The 18,036-nt window shown below is 41.9% G+C and overlaps 1 long non-coding RNA gene across 1 annotated transcript in view; it reads left to right on the top strand.

Moving 5' to 3' along the window:
* The first annotated feature begins 1,398 nt into the window (after positions 1-1,398).
* Positions 1,399-18,036, top strand: part of LOC110482984 (uncharacterized) — a 56,026-nt gene continuing 39,388 nt past the window's right edge. Inside the window, exon 1 of the long non-coding RNA XR_002467491.1 lies at positions 1,399-1,499. This is a non-coding gene — a long non-coding RNA (uncharacterized LOC110482984). The remainder of the gene's footprint in view (positions 1,500-18,036) is intronic.

The following is an 18,036-nucleotide window of genomic DNA, read 5'->3' as shown; positions in this document are numbered from 1 at the left end:
CTCAAGTTTTAGGTGCCCTTTCTTGTGTGTCTGTGCTGTCTAATGCCATGATGGGCTAACACATGACAATATAAAATAACCATTTTTTTGTAGCTAGTAACCATTTCTTTTTTCATCTTCCTAATTTGATATTTGCCTTGCATCTCCTCCTCCTGCTGCTGCAGTTATGATTGAAGACCCTGTACCCTCCCACCTCTCTCACACAGTGAAGCCAGGCTTGTATCTGTGCTCTGCTAGCAGGTGCTTCCAATTTCTGCACTAGATGTTTCTGCTGTGAGAAAATGACTTTCCCTCTCCCCTGTCCTGGTCAGGGAGCTGGATTCGTTTTATAACACCAGGCATAGTGTGGGAGAAGGCAGTGCTGTAGCTGACCCTTCTTACAAGGCCACAACAGTGCCAGGAAAGTGACTGGAGACCAGGGGTTTGTTCATTGACCCTCGTACATCACATTGCTGGGAGTTCATCAGCAGGGTTAACATTCACAGGGAAAGGGAAAATAAGAAGTTAGTCAATCCACAAGTGCCAATGAAGAGTTAAATTAATGGAGGAAAAGGAAAAAAAATTCTTAATGCTGGAGAATGGTTCTGCTGGCTTACTTATCAGGTTCATGCTGAGCCCAGTCATAATTGGAATGTACCCTTTGTAAAGTTTATTGGGTCCTGGGGCAGCTTGTTACTGAACCGGTCAATTAATCTATTTTTTTTTTTTAATGAGTTAGGGGATTTCCTTTTGTGGAAAATCACCAGGAAACCTGACCAAATGCCCACAGCTTTGGGAAAGTGTGGCCTTAACATATAGAAAGCCCTTCCTCCACAATTAAGAGAGGAAATAGACACCTCCCCTTATGGGCAGCATATCTGACCAATCCAGGAACAAAATAGATGGGATTTCACCATTGACTTGCAGGTTGTCAAGGGAGGATCACCATGAAACAAGATTACTTGAATGCAGCTTGGTGTTGAAGGAAATAAAACTGTTGAGTCTCCCTGCTGAGAGACAAATGATTTCCATTTAAAAACCTGTTTGTTCCATGCTGTAACTCCCAATGTAGCAATAATTAATGATATCAGAAGGTTACGAAAGACATTCTGTTGTGCTTGCTCTGTTCTAGGCATGAAATTGGATTAACATGAAGATAAACTTAGACTTTAAATCTGTTGAGGAAATCAGTAATTATGTCAAAATTCACAAATACTAATCTTTTTAAGTGTGGCAAGATACTGTTCATCTATCAGCAAAACATCCTCCTTTGTCAGAATTCTTTTGAAAGGTTAATTTCTTAAAATACTTGCATTTCCAGCATTAGAATATTGTGGAGATGCAGCTTGTTGAATAAACACAAACAATCTTACCTCTGGAATTGTGGTTATTTCTGTTTCAGTGGCATCCAGCCAGTGCCCTCTCATGAGGAAGAATCAATTTGCAAAGTATTAAGTCCTTGGGCTCTGCTGAGGAAAGGTGACCACCCATGAAAACAACTGACATGAAAAGAATGCAAGGTATGGCAGTGCATACTTATTAAAAGTGTATCTTTGCTGGAAATGAGCACATGGAAACACCGTTGGCTTTAGGGATAAGAAATAGGTGCAATTACAAAGGCTCTGGAATTAATTTAGGTAGAAATTCACTGTGTGGTTGGAAGGAGAAGGGACTGCATGTCTTATATTTTCAAATATTTAATGAGTCCAGTGCTGGCCCTGATGATGCCATAGCTATTTTTAGAGAGCTTCTGTAAAACCACAGAGGTGACAGAGCTGTGTCAATGTGTGCAGTGATTCAGTCTGCAGAGGAACCTGCTCAGGTGTAGCTTTGTGTCTACTGATACTCCTGGGGTGGAAGCTGGGCCTGATGCACCCACTGAAGCTGTAGTCACACCTTCCCATTGCTATTTAGATCTACCCTGAGGGAGCACATGAGCTTTGAGCGCCCATTTAATTAAATAGCTTTGTAGAACAATTGTAGTAGAAATAGAAAAGAATAACCTTCAGTGCTTGATTCCCTTCTCAGAGGGAATGCAGGTAGTGAACACTTGTATAAATCTATTAGGAAGGGTCCTCAATACCATCAACCATGAAATGTGCATCCAAAACCACTTGAGAGTTAGAAATCTTACTGCAAGAAAATGAAAGTAGTTTCATTCTTTCTTCATTCTTTTAAAATGCAGGTGAAAAAGAAAAGGTTTCAAATCAGGAAGGTGTTTGGGAGGCTGAGGAGGCTGTCTGTAGGTATGTGCTGCTGGGGCAGCACAGAGGTGCTGTAGTTCAAAAGGCTGGCAAGTGTCTCAGTGAAATGTTGCTTTGCTTTAGTGCACAGTGCTGGCAATAAGAGAGGCTGTTTGTAGCATCAAGTGGGTAGCATGTGAGAAAGGTGAGTTTGGCATCTGAATGGTAGGAAAATCTAAGCTGAAGGCTAACAGATAATTTCAGTATTTTGGTGAACAGAGTTTTGAACAGAGAACTGGATTTTTTTTTCCCTTAGGTAGAAAAAAAGATAAGGAAATAATTCTACAATTCTACATTTTAAATGTTATTATTTGTAGAATTATTTTAAATGTGTTTGCATAAAGCAAAACAAGTCCCCCATCTTTTATATACACCCAGCCACATCTAGCCTCTTCATAAAAGTCTGTGTTGAAAAAGAGTATGCAACCTATACAGGTATTTCTTGTAGCCATACAGTAGTTTCTCAACACTTGAAAATCTCACATTCTGCTTACCTGCACATTAACCTAACTCCTTTTTCTAATGGGGATCATTTAGTTCTTCTAATCTATAAAACTCTTTCAATTTTTGGATGATATTTACAGAATCTCTCTCTTCTGTTTTCTACGAGAGCTGTCATCATGGTAAACATGAAGAAACAGGATATGAATGCAGAGAGTGGCTGTGGCTGACCTGTGGTGCAGGGACAGCAGCTCCTGTTCAGCAGGTCTGGTCTCTGCATCTGCCTGATCCATGGGCAGAACATGGCTTTTTCCATTTCCTGGCTGGCGGAGTCAAACCAGCACACCCTGAGCTGTGGCATGTAGCCTTACTGGTCAGTTGGGTCAAACGTAAGGATACCGGTTCATTATTTTTCATGTTATTATATATTCCTTCATTTTACCAATTTCTTTTTTATTTTTTCCTATGCCTCTTTCTTTATCATAGGCTGCTTGTATGGGCTCAGCCATAAAATCATCTATCCATGAAAGAAACATCCTTCTATTTATTGTGTCTATTTTTTATGACAACTTCTACTTTGAATTTATTTTATTTAACAATACTCTACTTCTTTCCTTTCAGTACATTATAACTACTCCTTCCTGTGTCATTTGGAACTGGCCAAAGTTGGCAGATCTCAAATTTCTTTTTGCTCTTTGAAATGTGCAGTTTCTTTCTCCTTCAGTGATAATGGGCATTGTGTTTCCTTAGAAATATTTTTGGGGGCCTATTATTCCTCAGCCACTTCAGTTGGCAAACTGAAGGCTTGGAAACAAATTAGCTTGGATGGCAGCCCAAGCTGTCAAAATGAGCCTTCCATTCATTACTGAATCATCCACCTCCTGCATTTAGATCTTCAGCCCCACTTTTCCAGTAAGCTTCTCAGTAGAGTTCTTGGAATTCTTTTTTCTGTCACTTTTGAACTAAACTCCTCCACTCTACTTCATTTACGACCACACAGCAAAGCTACTTCCCCATTATCTGAAAGCAGTGAACTAATAACGCCAGTATAGAGGGCAGAGCTGGTCATCGTTTTTGGTAGAAGACATTAAAATTATATTTTTCTCACATATTATTCCTCTATGAATTACCTGAGGCCGAGGCCTTGATCATTTTGTCAGGCAAGAAATTCCAGGTAGAAAAACTGATTCCTACATGGGTGTCATTAAAATTGTATTATTAGCATTGCTCTGAAATGATCTGGAGATGAGGTAGGAAGGTCTTGTATCACTTACGGCCTTCAAATACTCTCCCCCACTTCTTTCTGGGCTTTGGGGTTTCTTTGTGTGGTTTTTTTTTCTGCTTGGTTTTTCTTCTCCCCTTTCTTTGTCAATAAACATTTTCTTAGAGGAATAAATCTCTCAGAAATATTTTATAGCACCTTTTCCCTCTTCTCACTTGGTGTTAATATGGACTTTGTTAAGAGAATTTTCAGAACAAAACATTTTGGTTTTGTGCATTAATTTTTTCCCCCCACCATTGTAGGAAAATCTTTTTGTGTTTCTATTTCAAGCAGTATTTTTTAAAATACAAAAACTATTCCAATTGTAAGTGAAAGGTAGTTAAAACAAGTTAGCATGTTTGGAGGTTCCAGTACAGTCTGGAAATTATCGGAACTGTGTGGGAGATTTGTGGAGGAGAGCAGTGTCCAGGCAGAGGCATATTCTTGGCACTCCTTCTGTGGGGTAGACAAGGAGAGCTGGTGTAAAGACCAGGAGGCTTCAGATTTCTACTGGATATTTCTTCAAAAATCCATGAAATTAACCTTGATTCTACAGTAAAATTCTGTCTGACTGAAATCCAACAGAATGATAGGGAAGGAGGCAAATTTCTTGGTCAAAACCCACATTCTCAGAATGTACAGTGTTACTATTAGAGATTCTGGAGAAATTTCCACTGGCAATGTAGCTGTTGGGATGAAGTGTCCAGGAAGGAACAAGTGTAAAACCTTGTAAAGTTTTAGAAGAAACTTAGAAAGTTAGGAAAAATACATATATATTTGTAGCAGAAAGGGAACTTTAGTTCTTCATTATTAGGTTTGAAGCTGGACCAGAAAAGGTGTTTAGACTTTTCTCATGGGAAGGGTCACACCTTTATTTCTTATTTCTCACTAAAATCATGTGTGCCCCTCCAGTCTGAATATAGACCAGCATGACTTGTGGCTTGGAGAACAAAAGCCTTGGACCACAAGGACTTCAGATATCTGGAAAAACACGGAGAGAGTGTGGGGACAGCTGCTAGGCTGTGTAAGTCTAGAAGGTACCTATTCACTTGGTCACTACTGCCTTGCTTTGGTCTCAAGCAATGTTTTGCTGCTCTGGAGCTGCACTCTTTATTCAGTCACTTCTTAATCTTCCTAAGCCCAAATTGGGCCAATAACCCCAGCAACTCTATTTTTGCTATGCTTGTCAGCTGGGAAGTGAAGAATAATCTGGAAAACTGCTTTTTAGATTCAAGTTCAGTTGTAAATAACTGCTGCTGCACACAAAAAGTTGAATAATAATGGCATGGGATGAACTGAATTTTGCAGAAAGTGTAATAAGGTATTTTTCCCCAAATAACAGAACTCCTGATTTATGGACAAAGCAGATTAGAAGAGACAGGACACCCACAGGCCTCTCTCACTTTCAATAGCAGCAGAGTAATTCAGATGTGGCCTAAAACAGGTACAGCATCAAGGCAGCTGAGGTTCTGTGATTCTGTCATCAGGTGAAAACAAGCACATAAAGCAGCAAATTGACAGGGAGAAGCCAAGCCCAGCAGGGCACACAGGGGTTTTCTGTGATATATCCTACAAACTGAGGTCATTTTCTAAGCCATTTTCTACTGCCCCACATGAAGATGGATACTAGTGAGTTAGCAAAGCAGATTTGATTGCAGTAGCACTTCTTGTGATACAACTTCATGTCTTTTTTTTCCTTAACCAACTTCTCTGGGATTCTGACACAATTACAATTCTGTTACAAAAATTAAAAAAAAAAATCTATAGTATTGTTCTTCTAAGCAGGTAAGTCTATTTCCCTCTTTTGTCGTGCAGGAATGTTGCCTCCCAAATTAAATATGCATTTAGCAAAAGTACACTGTGGTGATTATTGCAATTCAGGGACTAACGATTTCCTTTCTCTCAAGCTTTCCTGCTATGCAGTTGGTTGTGTTTCCACACTTCTGGTGGTGAATTAACTCCCTGTGGATAACATAGCTTCACTTGCAGCAGATGTCAAGACTCTTAATCAGAATTTAAGTAGCTTCAATTACATTTACTTAATTCACTTTGGAAGTGGAGTAAGTTAAATTGAATTAGACCTACTTTAATTCTGAATATGTCCACACAGATATTCAATGCATTTCAGCTAATTTGTTCTAAAAATTAATTCAGGTTCTGTTTGCAAGCACTCTCCAAAGTACAGACACAGAGCCTGTGGGTGCTGGAGATAAGGAGTAGGGAGGGACAGACAATGCTGGGTATGAAAGGCATGGCTGGGGACATTTGGGTGCAATAAGTGCAATTCCATAGCAAACAAGAAATGTATTTAGCCCCTGTACTATAAATCTTAGATCTTTTTGTGCCTGGTTAGAATGAAATGTGCTTGGAGAGCAGGCGCCCCCATGCCTGGGTTTGCTCTTTGGAATGCAACTGCAATCAAGGTGGTTGAAATTGTAATATATAGACAGATGTCGTGGTAAATGGAACAAAAAAATGTATGTGTTGGCAACTGTGGCCAACTGCAGAGCTTCTGAGGAGGATAAAACTCTGCACTAATCCCTGGTGCCTTCCCCCAGCAGAAGTTAGCAGGGGTTCAGGATTTCCTGAGTCAGAAATGGAGTTTTAGAGCAATTATTAATTGCTCATAATGGATTTTTTCCATGACTTGCTGAGCACTTTAGCACTTTACTAAAACAGAAATGTTTACTATTGCCTGCATGGTCTCTGTCATTTGTATTACCTACCCATCATTTGTAGAATGCAGTTCTGGGATTAATCCTGCAGGTACATGGCCAACAAAATAAAGAATGGCCTTATGAAGCTTGCAAAGTTATTATCCACCATGTCCTGAACAAGCACACAGTCCTGATCATCCTCTCTCAAAAAGGATGTGATAGAAAAGGAGAAGATACAGAGCGGGGCAACAAGGATGTGTAAAGTTTTTAAATGGATTTCCTGGAAGAGATTAAATAGAATAGGGCAGTTAGGTTTGGAAGAGAGACAGGTAATACAGGTGTGTGTGAAGTCATAAATGGCATGGCAAAAATGAACTGGAAATTACTATCCCCTGTTATAATGTAAGACTAAAGGGGCAATGAAGGAAATTTTAAGGTAGCTACTTTAGACCAGAACAAACAGAACTGCTTTTTCACACAGTGCATAATTCAGTTGTGGAACTTATTGCTGACAGATATAGATTCAAGAAGCAATTAGACAAAGTCATGGAAAATAGGTCCATCAGGGGCTATTAATAACGCTGATGCAGATGCAACCTCTGGCTCAGGAAATCCCCATCTGGCAGATTGCCAGAAGCTGGAAGGTGGAAGAAGCATCACTCTAGGCCTGATGTGTTTCTCTGGTCTTTCTCTAAGTAACCAGCAGTGGGTTGCTGTTTACTGCGAGTTTCAAACCTCTATGGAAGGTTGTGCCTTCTTAGGCTTTTATTTATCCCTTCTTGGGCATTGCTGGTATTCCATGTATCCTATTGTTTACTTCCCTTTCTTTACCAGGGCAGTGTTATAATTTGGATGTTTGATTTTTGGCAATAGTTGAGTTGTGCTGTCTGAAGCATAAAGTGTCAGCCTGCTGTTGTGACAGTACAGTAATGCATAAGCCACCATAATTAACCCTGTGACAAAACAGGTTCCACATCCCCATCCCTACCCACATGGGTGAATGGGAATGATTAGCAGTTCAGTGCTTACAGGAAGCAATTGATGGTCTGGCAGAAAAAAGGAGGGAGTGAATTCCAGAGTGCCTACCTCCATCCTTTTAAGCCACTTTAAGATTAACAGTCACTGGTGGGGCTGTCCAGGCTGCCTAGCACCATTATAAAGAAAGGTGTTACATTTCTAGGCTGGACTTTTCTCTTGTAATTTTCAGTTGTAGAAATCTGTGGGTTGCATTAATTCATCTGTAGAGGCTGAGTTAAAGGAGAGAGATTGGTTTGCTGGAATCATGCCCCTGAAATGGGGAACAGCAGGGAAGTGGCCCCTGCCAGAGCAGTGTGATAGGAGCAAGAAATAGCAGGTACAGTCCTGGAAATACAGAGCCAGCTCCTGCCTCAGCACTAATTTCTGGCACAACATTGAGCAAATCCTTTGTTCTTCAAAAAAACTGGTTCCCAAGGGTGAATATACCTCTGTATATTCAGCTGCAGAAAGACCACGGCTTCTTCCCTTTGTCTGCCTTTTCATTCCTCTTGGGTTTGGGCTTCACAGAGCTCCACAAACCCCCCAACTATAGATCAATGTATCTGATACTCTTATTAATGCTGTATTCAGGTTCCAATTCTATGCTGAATGATACCCCACTGCTTCTTGGGGAAAATCTTTGTCTTTTTCCTTCTGTGACTAAGAAATGGCTCATGGTGCATTGAGCTCATAGATTCTCTTTGATTGTGAGTGCAACCTTTCAGCGTGAGGCTGCTGGTGCAAGTGAAATCAAAAAGCCTTTGTGAAAGTGTCTTAACAAGCCAGTGGTGTGATGGTCTAAGCTCTCACCTGGCTCCCAGTCAGCCTGAGCTTGACCAGGTTCTTAAGACTGCTAAAAGGAGATTTCAGGCATATTGGGCTTTCTGATTACTTGCCACAAAATAATTAAAGTATTGGTTTTGCACTCCTAGAGTGAAAAACTGTCTAAATTAATCATGTGCTGTTTTTCTTAACCCAAATGGGTTAGATTTGGAGTTATACTGTGATAACTCCTGAGTATAATAAATAGAAAAATATAAAGGCAACCCCTTTTCTCATCACAACCTCCTAAAGGGAAAAAGCACAAGTGCTACAGTGTCTTTGCAGAATGAAAACAGTTGATGCCCAGGGCTTGCTGTAAGTGAGGGAGAATAAGAAAATCTACATTCAAGATAAACAAAAGTGAGCTACTTGCCATATAGATGAACCTGTTCCTCGGGGAGGAACTCACCACTTTACACCTGTAATGCCTGTGTGCCTTTGCCCTGAAATGCTTTCAGCATTTGCATTTTTGTCATCTAAAGCTGTTGCTTTGAGTTCTGTGACTATATCTACATAGCACTAAAGGAGAATGAAAAGCTCTTCTGTGACTGTAAAAGTGCCTAAATCAATCAATAAATATTGGTTTAAATGAGTGTTAGGTGCTACACAAGCAGTATTGATGTGAACTGGGGAGGAAAAGAGAAGCCTTGAGAGATGCAGGTCTGTTCCCCTAGGATGTGTCCAAGTGTACTTATTTTCCTGTACTTTCAGCTTCTATAGTGAAAATAAGTACCTAAATTCCTTTGAACAGCTGAACTTATGTTAATTGAATTGGAAGAGATGCTAGTACCTGCATGAAGCTGCTGCTAGAACTGCCTTAATAAGTTATTTTTTTCAGCTAATCTTCCTGCTCGTCAGGTTTAAGACAAAGGTAGAGAGGGTCAGTGACTTTCCAGAGATCTCATAGTGGAATTGTTGTAGGACTGTTGTAAGAACCCAGACCCATCAGTTCTGAGGTCTGAGCACCATGGGCTATTTGTTTTAAGGCTGCTCATTTGAAATGCAGTATTTACCAATAACTAGGAAATATCAATGGGACATCTTGTAGGGCACATAAAAATATTCTGTATTGTGTCCCGCCCAGTTGAAATGAATTCAACTGCTGTATTGTGGAGGATTTTCTATCCACATGTGAACCCTGTGAGATTCCAAAGGGAATCCTGAGAAAAGGGAAGGAAGGCTGTCAGATACAGGCTCTTCTGCAGGGTAGGAGGGAAAAGGATCAGATACATGCAGTGCATGTAAAGGAACAAAGGTGTGTGTTAGGTTAATTATTTGGGTCGAAAATATATTTTCTGTGCTGCCTTGGAAAAAGTGGCAGCGGAAGGAGATGTAGGAAAATACAGCTTGGCACTTATGGGCACTGTGGCACAGTGGAGAGGAGGCCTGGGTGCCAGGGGAAGATGGAGAAGGACACAGTAAAGAGCTTCCAGCTCTGAGGCTCTGTTCTCAACTGTTCAGCTGCTTTGCACATTGCAAAAATAATAATTATTGTTTATTAGGAGCCTATCATCAGCTGATGCCTCAGCTGCCTCTTGAGATCAGAATATAAACCAAATTGAGCTGCTGCTCTCAATAAAGAGATTTTTTAATCTGTTTCAGAGCAACTGTGTGACACTGAAGTCATTCTAATGTTAACTGGGAAGGAGTTCTGGGAAACTGAGGTTGTAGGAGAATTATTTGTACAAACAGTGTCTTTTTTCAAATAAAACCAGTCTGAGGGCTATGCCTGTGCTTATTAAGGCAGAACAGTATGAAAAGAGTTTGAAGATTGGAAGCAGATCTTGGTGCCTGCCCATTAAATGCCTGAGATGTGAGAACCAACTTTTTAAACTCTACTTTTATGATCGTCAAGTCTGTGACAGGTCAGTGTTTAGTCTATTATCTTATCAGCTAGTGGCTACATATTCATTGGAGAGAGATGAGCTGTCCATTATATGTATTTTGTACTTTTATGATGAAAGATAATTTGTGTAAAAGCATCCAAAGCGTAGGCATTTTGGGATGCTTTTAACATATCAAAAGAATCTGATCTGTATCTGTCTTTTTCCTCTAGCCAAATTACTCACCAGGAATACTGATTCTTTTATTTCCTTTTCATTCATTTTCCATGCAGTCCGTGTTAAAAAAAAAAATCAATTTTCTTTATTTTCTTTTTATTTTTTTATATAAGGGGTGCAGAATAGGGAGTGGAAGGTAAGACACAAACCAAAACCACAGAAATAAGTGCTTTTTCTATTGTCTTTTAAAATATTTGTTCTAATTATTTATTGCATCAAATGTTGGTATAGAGGGAACATTTTTCTACTCCCTCTATAAATTTTCTTCTAATGTTCCCTCATATTTCCCAGACTGGGAAATTTTTCAGTAGCAAAACAATCTGGAAGGGACTGGCTTCTTTATAAACCTCTGCTTTGTTATCAGGCTGTTTTGAATGAATTGATGATAGCATGTGTCTCCAGCTATCCAATAGAGAATCTGCCAGACTGGAAGCTTGGAGCAGTGTTAAGCAGCGAGTTAGGTCTTGGGGTTGAAAATCTCTTTTTTCTGGAGATTTTTTGGTGAAGCAAGGATAGTTTGGAAGGATGTTCAGTCTTTTGAGTCATGTGGGGTTGTGGAGCTATGCCACAATAAAATCTTTGACCAGGAAAAGATATTCTTTGACTGGGAAGCTGTCTTCCACTGTTCCTTCTTTTCCATATGTGGAAATACACGGTTGCCATGGAGTTGTAGCAGACTGGTCTACTCATTTTGCAAGGTTCTCAAAGTTTTAACCCTTTTCAACTTGCCAATCTGCCCCTTTTTTCTTCTTGGACAGAAATTCTTGGGTTTAAGCCTTTTGACAGCTCTCTTACTTTGGTGTGGTTTTTTTTTTTTTTTTTTTTTTTTAATTAAATGACATAGATGTATTTCCAAGGGAACCATGAATACCACGGGCTCTGAAGACCAGAGATTAAAATCACCAGATAAAAGATCTAGAAAGGTCCAGAGCCTTTCTAGAAAGGTTAATCAGCCTGGTAATGATGATGTCAGTGGTTATTGTGTTTACTATCAGATGTTTTGGAGAGCATACACAATATGTCTAATATGTTGTTTTGAGGAATATATCAGGAATATATTATAGAAATCGCTGGTGGCTTCACAAAGCAAGGGGAGTTGTAGCTGTGAGCTTGAAGTGTTTGTTTATGCTCAAGGTCTTTGTGTTTTAAGAAAATGCTTTGTTATCTTATAGCACCTTTTGCTCCCAAGGGCTTGCTCCTGATCAGTCAGGATGAGGAGTAACTGCTTGATTTAAGCCAGAGATTCATGGCACTTTAAATCCATGGTGAGTCTCTGGCTCAAGCAGGTGAGGTTTTCCAAGAAGCTTTAGCTTCAGTCTGCCGGCCAGGGAAAAGGAGAATCTCAGTGGAGCACAGTTTCCTGGTTCCTCTCCTCCTTCCTCAAATCTATCTCTTCCCAAAGCCATGGAGTTGTGCTGCTCAGGTGTGATGGCTGAGCTCACCCCTGCTCTTCCTCCAAGTGCTCATTCCACAGGGCTCATTCCATAGCTCCTCCTAAGCTTCTCTCAACTCCCTGTAGCTCTTTGCTTGTTGAATCTGATCCCTTGCTCATTGGCCTTGTGGGTTTGTGTGAGGTTTGGGACTGGCTTCTCCAATTATTACCTTCTTTCAGAGGGCCATCCATCAGAACAATTAACCAGCTCTCCTTCCCATTGCAATCAGGAGGAAAGGTGTTCCTATCACTCCATAAGTGCTTGCTTTACATGCAAAAGTGCATGTCTGCATTTTGCCTTCTGTAAATAGTGCTGCATTTTTAATGAGCTTGTCCCTAAGTAACAGATTGTGCCGCCAAATGCTTTAAATTTCTGTCTTTTCAGATTCTAAAATAAGTTTTTGCTGACTTTTTGTTGGTAATGGCTGAAGGGGATGGTTTTCAAAATATGCATGGCTGGCACCAGCTGAAGATTGCTTTTTATTTTCCTCATGCTGAGTGTGCTGGCTCTTTTCTCTCATTTATCCCAGGGAAGCTTGTTTAAATGTCCCTTGCATACAGTAATTGAATCCACTGTAGGAACTCAAGCTTGTAGCATCTTTCTCTGGGCCTCTTGAACTTCCTGGGGGTGAAAAATCTGCGTTTAATGATGAACTCTGCAGTCTGAAGCCTTGTGTGAGAGACTACCCAAGGAGTAAGACAGGAAATGTGTCACTATGCTCTTTTTAAATTCAGGAGGTAAATGAGGGCAGCTGGGTCATGGCCATAGGTGCCAGCTCCAGGCTGAAAGGCTCAGCTGAGCTCCTTGGCTCAGCAGTTTGAACAGCAGCCTGTGTGGAGCCTCTGCCTAGAGCTTGTTCTGAACTGAGAATTCAGAGTGAAGAGAAACATGTTCTTACTCTTGAGTTTCCGAAAGTGGTTTGGCAGTGTGAAATCCCAGGGCTGCAGTGGTGCCTTTGTAATTGAACTCAGAATTAGTGAGTTAAATCTATTCAACTGTTTGGTTGTGGGGTCAACTTTCCAGCTGATGTTGTTCAACACACTTTAATAAAGCCAGTTATCCTTCATGGTTTTCAACAAAGTCTTATCAGATTTTGCTTTTTAAGAATCCAATCCCACAGTGCTTACAGATATTTCGTTTTAAGCACTGTAATATGGGAAAATGATTTAAGGTTTTGCTTTGAAACAGAGAGCTCAAATAGTTTTAGATGAAATAGAAGAAATAGATTTTAGGGAGTTGTTAATGCTTGTATAACCCTGTTAGGCCCAAAAGGTGTGAAACCTGAGAATAACAGCTTGTCACCTGAAGCCAGTGGGAGCATGAGGCTGGGATATAACTGAAGTAAACAGAAAAGTGTACCATTAATTTTATTTTTCATGGTGGTAGTGGTTATTTTGATGTTGCAAAGTGAGAAAGAACTAAACTTACTCAAAGACATAAAATATAAGGATCTGACCTGGTAGAGAACTGTAGACTGATCAGGTTTCTGGCATATACAAGAAACTCTGGTATGAGATTGGAAGAAAGTGATGAACAAATTGTCTCCTGGGAGAGCTGAGGAGGGTCAGGATGAAAGGGAAAAGAGGGGGAAGTGGAAAGAGTCAAGAGAAAAGTTGTGCAAGGTGCTGAATGTGAAAACAATAAGCTTTGATGTGATGAACATTGGCTGGGAAGCAGAAGGATCTGAGGATGGCAGAGAAGGTAGGTGACTCTGGATAAATGGACTGGAGGGGATGAGGGCAGAAGCCTGGAGGGGAGAAAGCTTCAGTGAGACAGGCGTGAGATGACTGAGCCTTGGCTGAAAGGCTTCAGCATTGTAAATTGGGCAGGAGGATTTAATGGCAGCTTTGACGTCTGGGAGAAGAGGGAGGAAGAGCTGAAAATGCCCCCAAGAATTCGGATCTGTGAGAAGGACATCGCCACTGGCAATGTGGGGAGGAAGGAGAAAATGCATTAAGCCCCCAAGGCTGACACTTCAGAGGCTGAAATTCTGAGCACACACGAGGAGTTTGGGGGCAGCAGGCACTGACTGCCCCATGAAGCCCCTCTGGAGCTGGTGCAGTGCGTGGGTGGTGAGCAGCTTTTCCTTCATTGGGACAGGAGGGTCACACTGGTGTCAGGTCACTGTGCCAGCCACAGAGCTCACAGGGAGGTGGGAAGGAGGTATTTAAAGGCTAAAGTGGATTCCCACTCCCAGAGCAAAAGGGATGTCAGGGAAATAACGTGGCTCCCTGTGACAGCAGCTTACTCTGCACCTGGAGTTCTGTTCTCATGCACTGTCCTCATCTCCTCTGCCCTGGCTCCTCTCCCTGCTCCTGTGGAAGCAGGCTGCTGCTTCCAGGCTGCACCTCCTGTGGGGAAGGGGTGCCAAGGCTCTGCCTTTCCTCCAGCCTGTGTGACACTGCAGTCCCTTGAGTGCCTCCTTCCCTTGCTCTTCACTCTGCACTTCTGGTCCTGGTTTTAAAGCTCCAGACCTGATCTGGTACTCTGAGGGAGATCCTCGTCCCCATCGTGTTGTGGGTGCTGGGAGTGTGCACGTAGAAGGACATTCAATGCCAGGCTTGGGGACTGTGCTCCTCTTCTGGCACCACCCAGAGCTTCTGTCTTCGGGGTACATCACAAACAATTTTTCTTCTTTTTTTTTTTTCCTGTTTTGTTAAGCATTATATGGCTTTTCTTAGGCCACATGCAGTGCACAGAATAAAACATCAGCTGTGAGAAGGAGACCAAGGTTGACCTTAGGACCCTGAAATTTTTGTGCCTTTTTGCTGTGGATTTCCCAGGCTGTGACTGTAACAAAGCTGCAGATCCTTTTCCCCTGCTCTTTTTCCACATCTGGTGTATTTTCTCTGGTTCACATAGACCAGAGGCTGCCCCTCTCCCTCTTCCAATGCACACCTGGCCCTGCCCAACCTGCACCTCTGCAGGGCACTAATTTTCAGTGCAGCTGTTGTCAGTCTGGGTCTTTTAAGCTCAAAACTTTGAGGCCCACAATGTGTCAATGCCTTTGAAAAACTTGGCTAAATGGCTTTATAAATGCAAGGAAATGAAACGGTAAATGTCAATATGTCTATGGTGAAAATGTGAGTGTTCAGGGATACTGAAGGATGGCATTTCACAGGGAGCTTCTCCCACTCCTTTTTTCTTTTCTAAGAATGCCCAGTTTTTTTCAGCAAGCCACTTTCAAGCATGCAGACAGTGCAAGATCCTGAGTTAAATTTATCCTTTCCACAACTCCACCGGCTTCAATAGAGTTGCACCAACACTTGTCCCATCTTTTGTAGCTGATTAATTTATGTTCATTTTACTTTTCCAGTGCCAGTGGAAGAATTTAATAGACTCTTATTGTTCCCTGCAGATTCTCCCCCTCTGTGCAGAGAGGCATCAAGCTCTTCTGTGGGTTGGCATTGTTGTTCTTTCTCTTTTTGATTTCCTTCATGGAACAGAAAGAGATTACACCAGGGGAGCTAACTGTGTACTTGGCTCTCCAGGGAATTCAATACACGCCTGCAATTAACCTGCATTGAACTGGCCATTGGATGTTGCTATTCCCCCACAATAAACACAGATGGGAGGCAGTTTTGCCTGAGTATTTGTATACTGCAGGTTGGCACAGCTCAAGGCAAAATAAATACAATTTCCAGACGGTTCTGATCCCTGCCTTTCCTTTCTGATTTTTTTTTCTTTTTTCTTTTTTTCTTTTTTTTTTTTTTTTGACAGAGGAGAGGAAAAATCTGAATAGTATAAAAAAGCCCTTCTTGTTTGTCCCCCAAAATAAATATTTCACCTAAAAGCTGAATTTATTTTAGATCTCAGCTCCATCAGTCTGTCAGGGAGACAGTAAAAGGGGAGAAAAATTTTAATCAGGATTTAGCAGCGAAAATAATTCAGTGGGAGGGAAAGTACAGTTTGGATTGCACTTAATATCACAAGCTCTCATCTTGCTGGTGCTTGGAACATTGTACAGCTTTGCTTGTCTCATGGGCAGCTTGAATTCCGAGGATTAAAATAAGATCTGAAGGTTTGTGGGCGAAAATACATCTTTATGTGTTTCTCAGGCTAGAAAGTGAAGAGAATATGTTCCAACTGAAACAGTTTTTTCTTTACTTGTTTGGTCAGGGAAGGCTGTGGGTTGGAATGAGCACCTCATTAGCTATTAATTATTTTCCTCATTCACAAAATCAAGAGGTTACTCCATTGCCAAAAATGGGTTGTCTGTAGGAAAACCTGAGTTCTGGGAAGATTAAAAAAAAAAAAAAGTAAGCAAAACAAAACACAATTGTTTAGTTTAAAGAAATTGAGCTAAGCATATAAAAAATCTGCCACCAGGGTCAGACTTGATGCCATGTGTATTTTTTTTTTTCATTAAAGGAGTGCAGATTTTGAGCCCAAGCTATTATTTCAGGTGACTTGAGGCCCTCCGGGGGCAGCAGTGAAATGGAAAAGAGCACGGCAGCCTGCTCTTGGAACTGATGCTCACTGAATCTGAAAGGTCATGTCATGTTTTCTGGCAATTGACTCAATGGGTTTGGATTCTACAACATAAGGTCGGGCCGTTTTCACTCAGCACATGTTTACTGGGGAATGTGCCTTCCAGTTGTTTTCACATTGACCTTATTACCCTGCCACACTGATGAGCCTGGCACAAAACCTACTTCTTGTATTGCTGTGTGCACCACATTCCCTCTCCCTTTCCTGCCCTCCACCATTGTTACTTCGGGCTGCAGATGGAGGATTTGGTGTCTGCTTTTCCCCTCGCTTCCCGTGCCTCTGTGACAGCACAGATGTGCAGCAGCCCCTTGACTGCACACTTTGGAGGAGCAAGAGGGTGCAGAGGGATTGCCTGGTGTTTGGCTGCCAGGTTCAGCAGTAGGAAAGCTCAGGAGGAAGGAGACACGGGCTCTGGGCTGTACACTCGAGCAGGAGGGTTCCTGCAGGAGATGCTGGGCAGGCACTGGCAGGGCAGGACTCCCAGCCCAGGGCTGGGATGGGTTCCACACTGAGCAATGTTTGAAGGGATGGAGGCAGCACTTCCCTCCCTCTTGGTAAATCTGCTCCTTCTTGCAAATAGGCTGGCCAAGCTTTGCAGGGATAAATAAAATACTGCTGCTATTTCTGCAAGCGCATTGGCAGCTCTCTCTCCTCGCAGCCACACAAGTTCTTGTGCTGAGAAGACAATATGTGTCTCTGCCACCTTTTCAGGCTTAGAAAAGTGTTTCGGGCTTCTGTCAATTTTAGGAGTTACAAATTAAAGACAAGGAGTTTATTATTACTTGGAATGCTCCCATGTTTTAAGCAGTTTGAGACAAAAAGGAGCTGAGACATTTGAAAAGCGTTGGTAGAGGGAAGGAAATAAGCCCATGAGTGCTTTCTTCTGTGAACACATTGCTTAACCTTGCCCTGCCACCTGGTTGTCAACCCTGTGGCTGCCCCAAGAAGGAAAAAATGTTGTGGTGCTTTGTCATTGCTCTTTCAGTAAGGTCAGAGCACACTTGCAGCAAGTCCACAAGTCAGAGAGCGAGGCACACTGTGATCTTACATGCCAGTGTCAGGACCTTGAGAGATGAGAGGTTTGATTCTGGCTTGGACTTTGCAGTCTGAGCATGGCACTGACAGGTTATTTTTGGAGACAACCTCACAGTCTGCAGCTCAGGAATGCTGTGTAAGATGTAGGCATCAGTTATTACCCTGGGCATCTTTCTGTCAATAAAATGAGAGCCTGCCTTGAGAGAGGCTTCAAGAGTGGCTGCTACAGTTACCAGGATGAGGGCAGTGGCAGTGGTCTTTGCCACTGACCAGGAGGATTTTAAACCAGAAAGTGTCCCTCTTATTATTTGCTATCATTGTAGCTTTTATCTGAGTGTTGCACTTCGGGAGGAAAGTCACTGGAGAAAGTGAAGGAGGCTTTCTGGATGCTGTGGATTCCCAATGCAGCTATGTCCTGCACATGCTTTGTGCTGGTGTTTCAGTATCTTGTCAGGGTGCAAAGCTCCTTCTGGACATACCCAGTGAAGCACTGGAACAGGAGCATCGAGCTGTGTCAGGCTCTTGCTGTGTCTCAGGTCCATGCACAGGCTAAAGGGCTGGGAATTGCTGAGGAGGAGGAGGAGGGTTAAGGCATTA

This window comes from Lonchura striata, chromosome 11 (assembly GCF_046129695.1).
Source record: "Lonchura striata isolate bLonStr1 chromosome 11, bLonStr1.mat, whole genome shotgun sequence".
Taxonomy (NCBI): domain Eukaryota; kingdom Metazoa; phylum Chordata; class Aves; order Passeriformes; family Estrildidae; genus Lonchura; species Lonchura striata.
The sequence above is the reverse complement of the archived record's forward strand: the minus strand, read 5'-3'. Positions and strand labels throughout refer to the sequence as shown.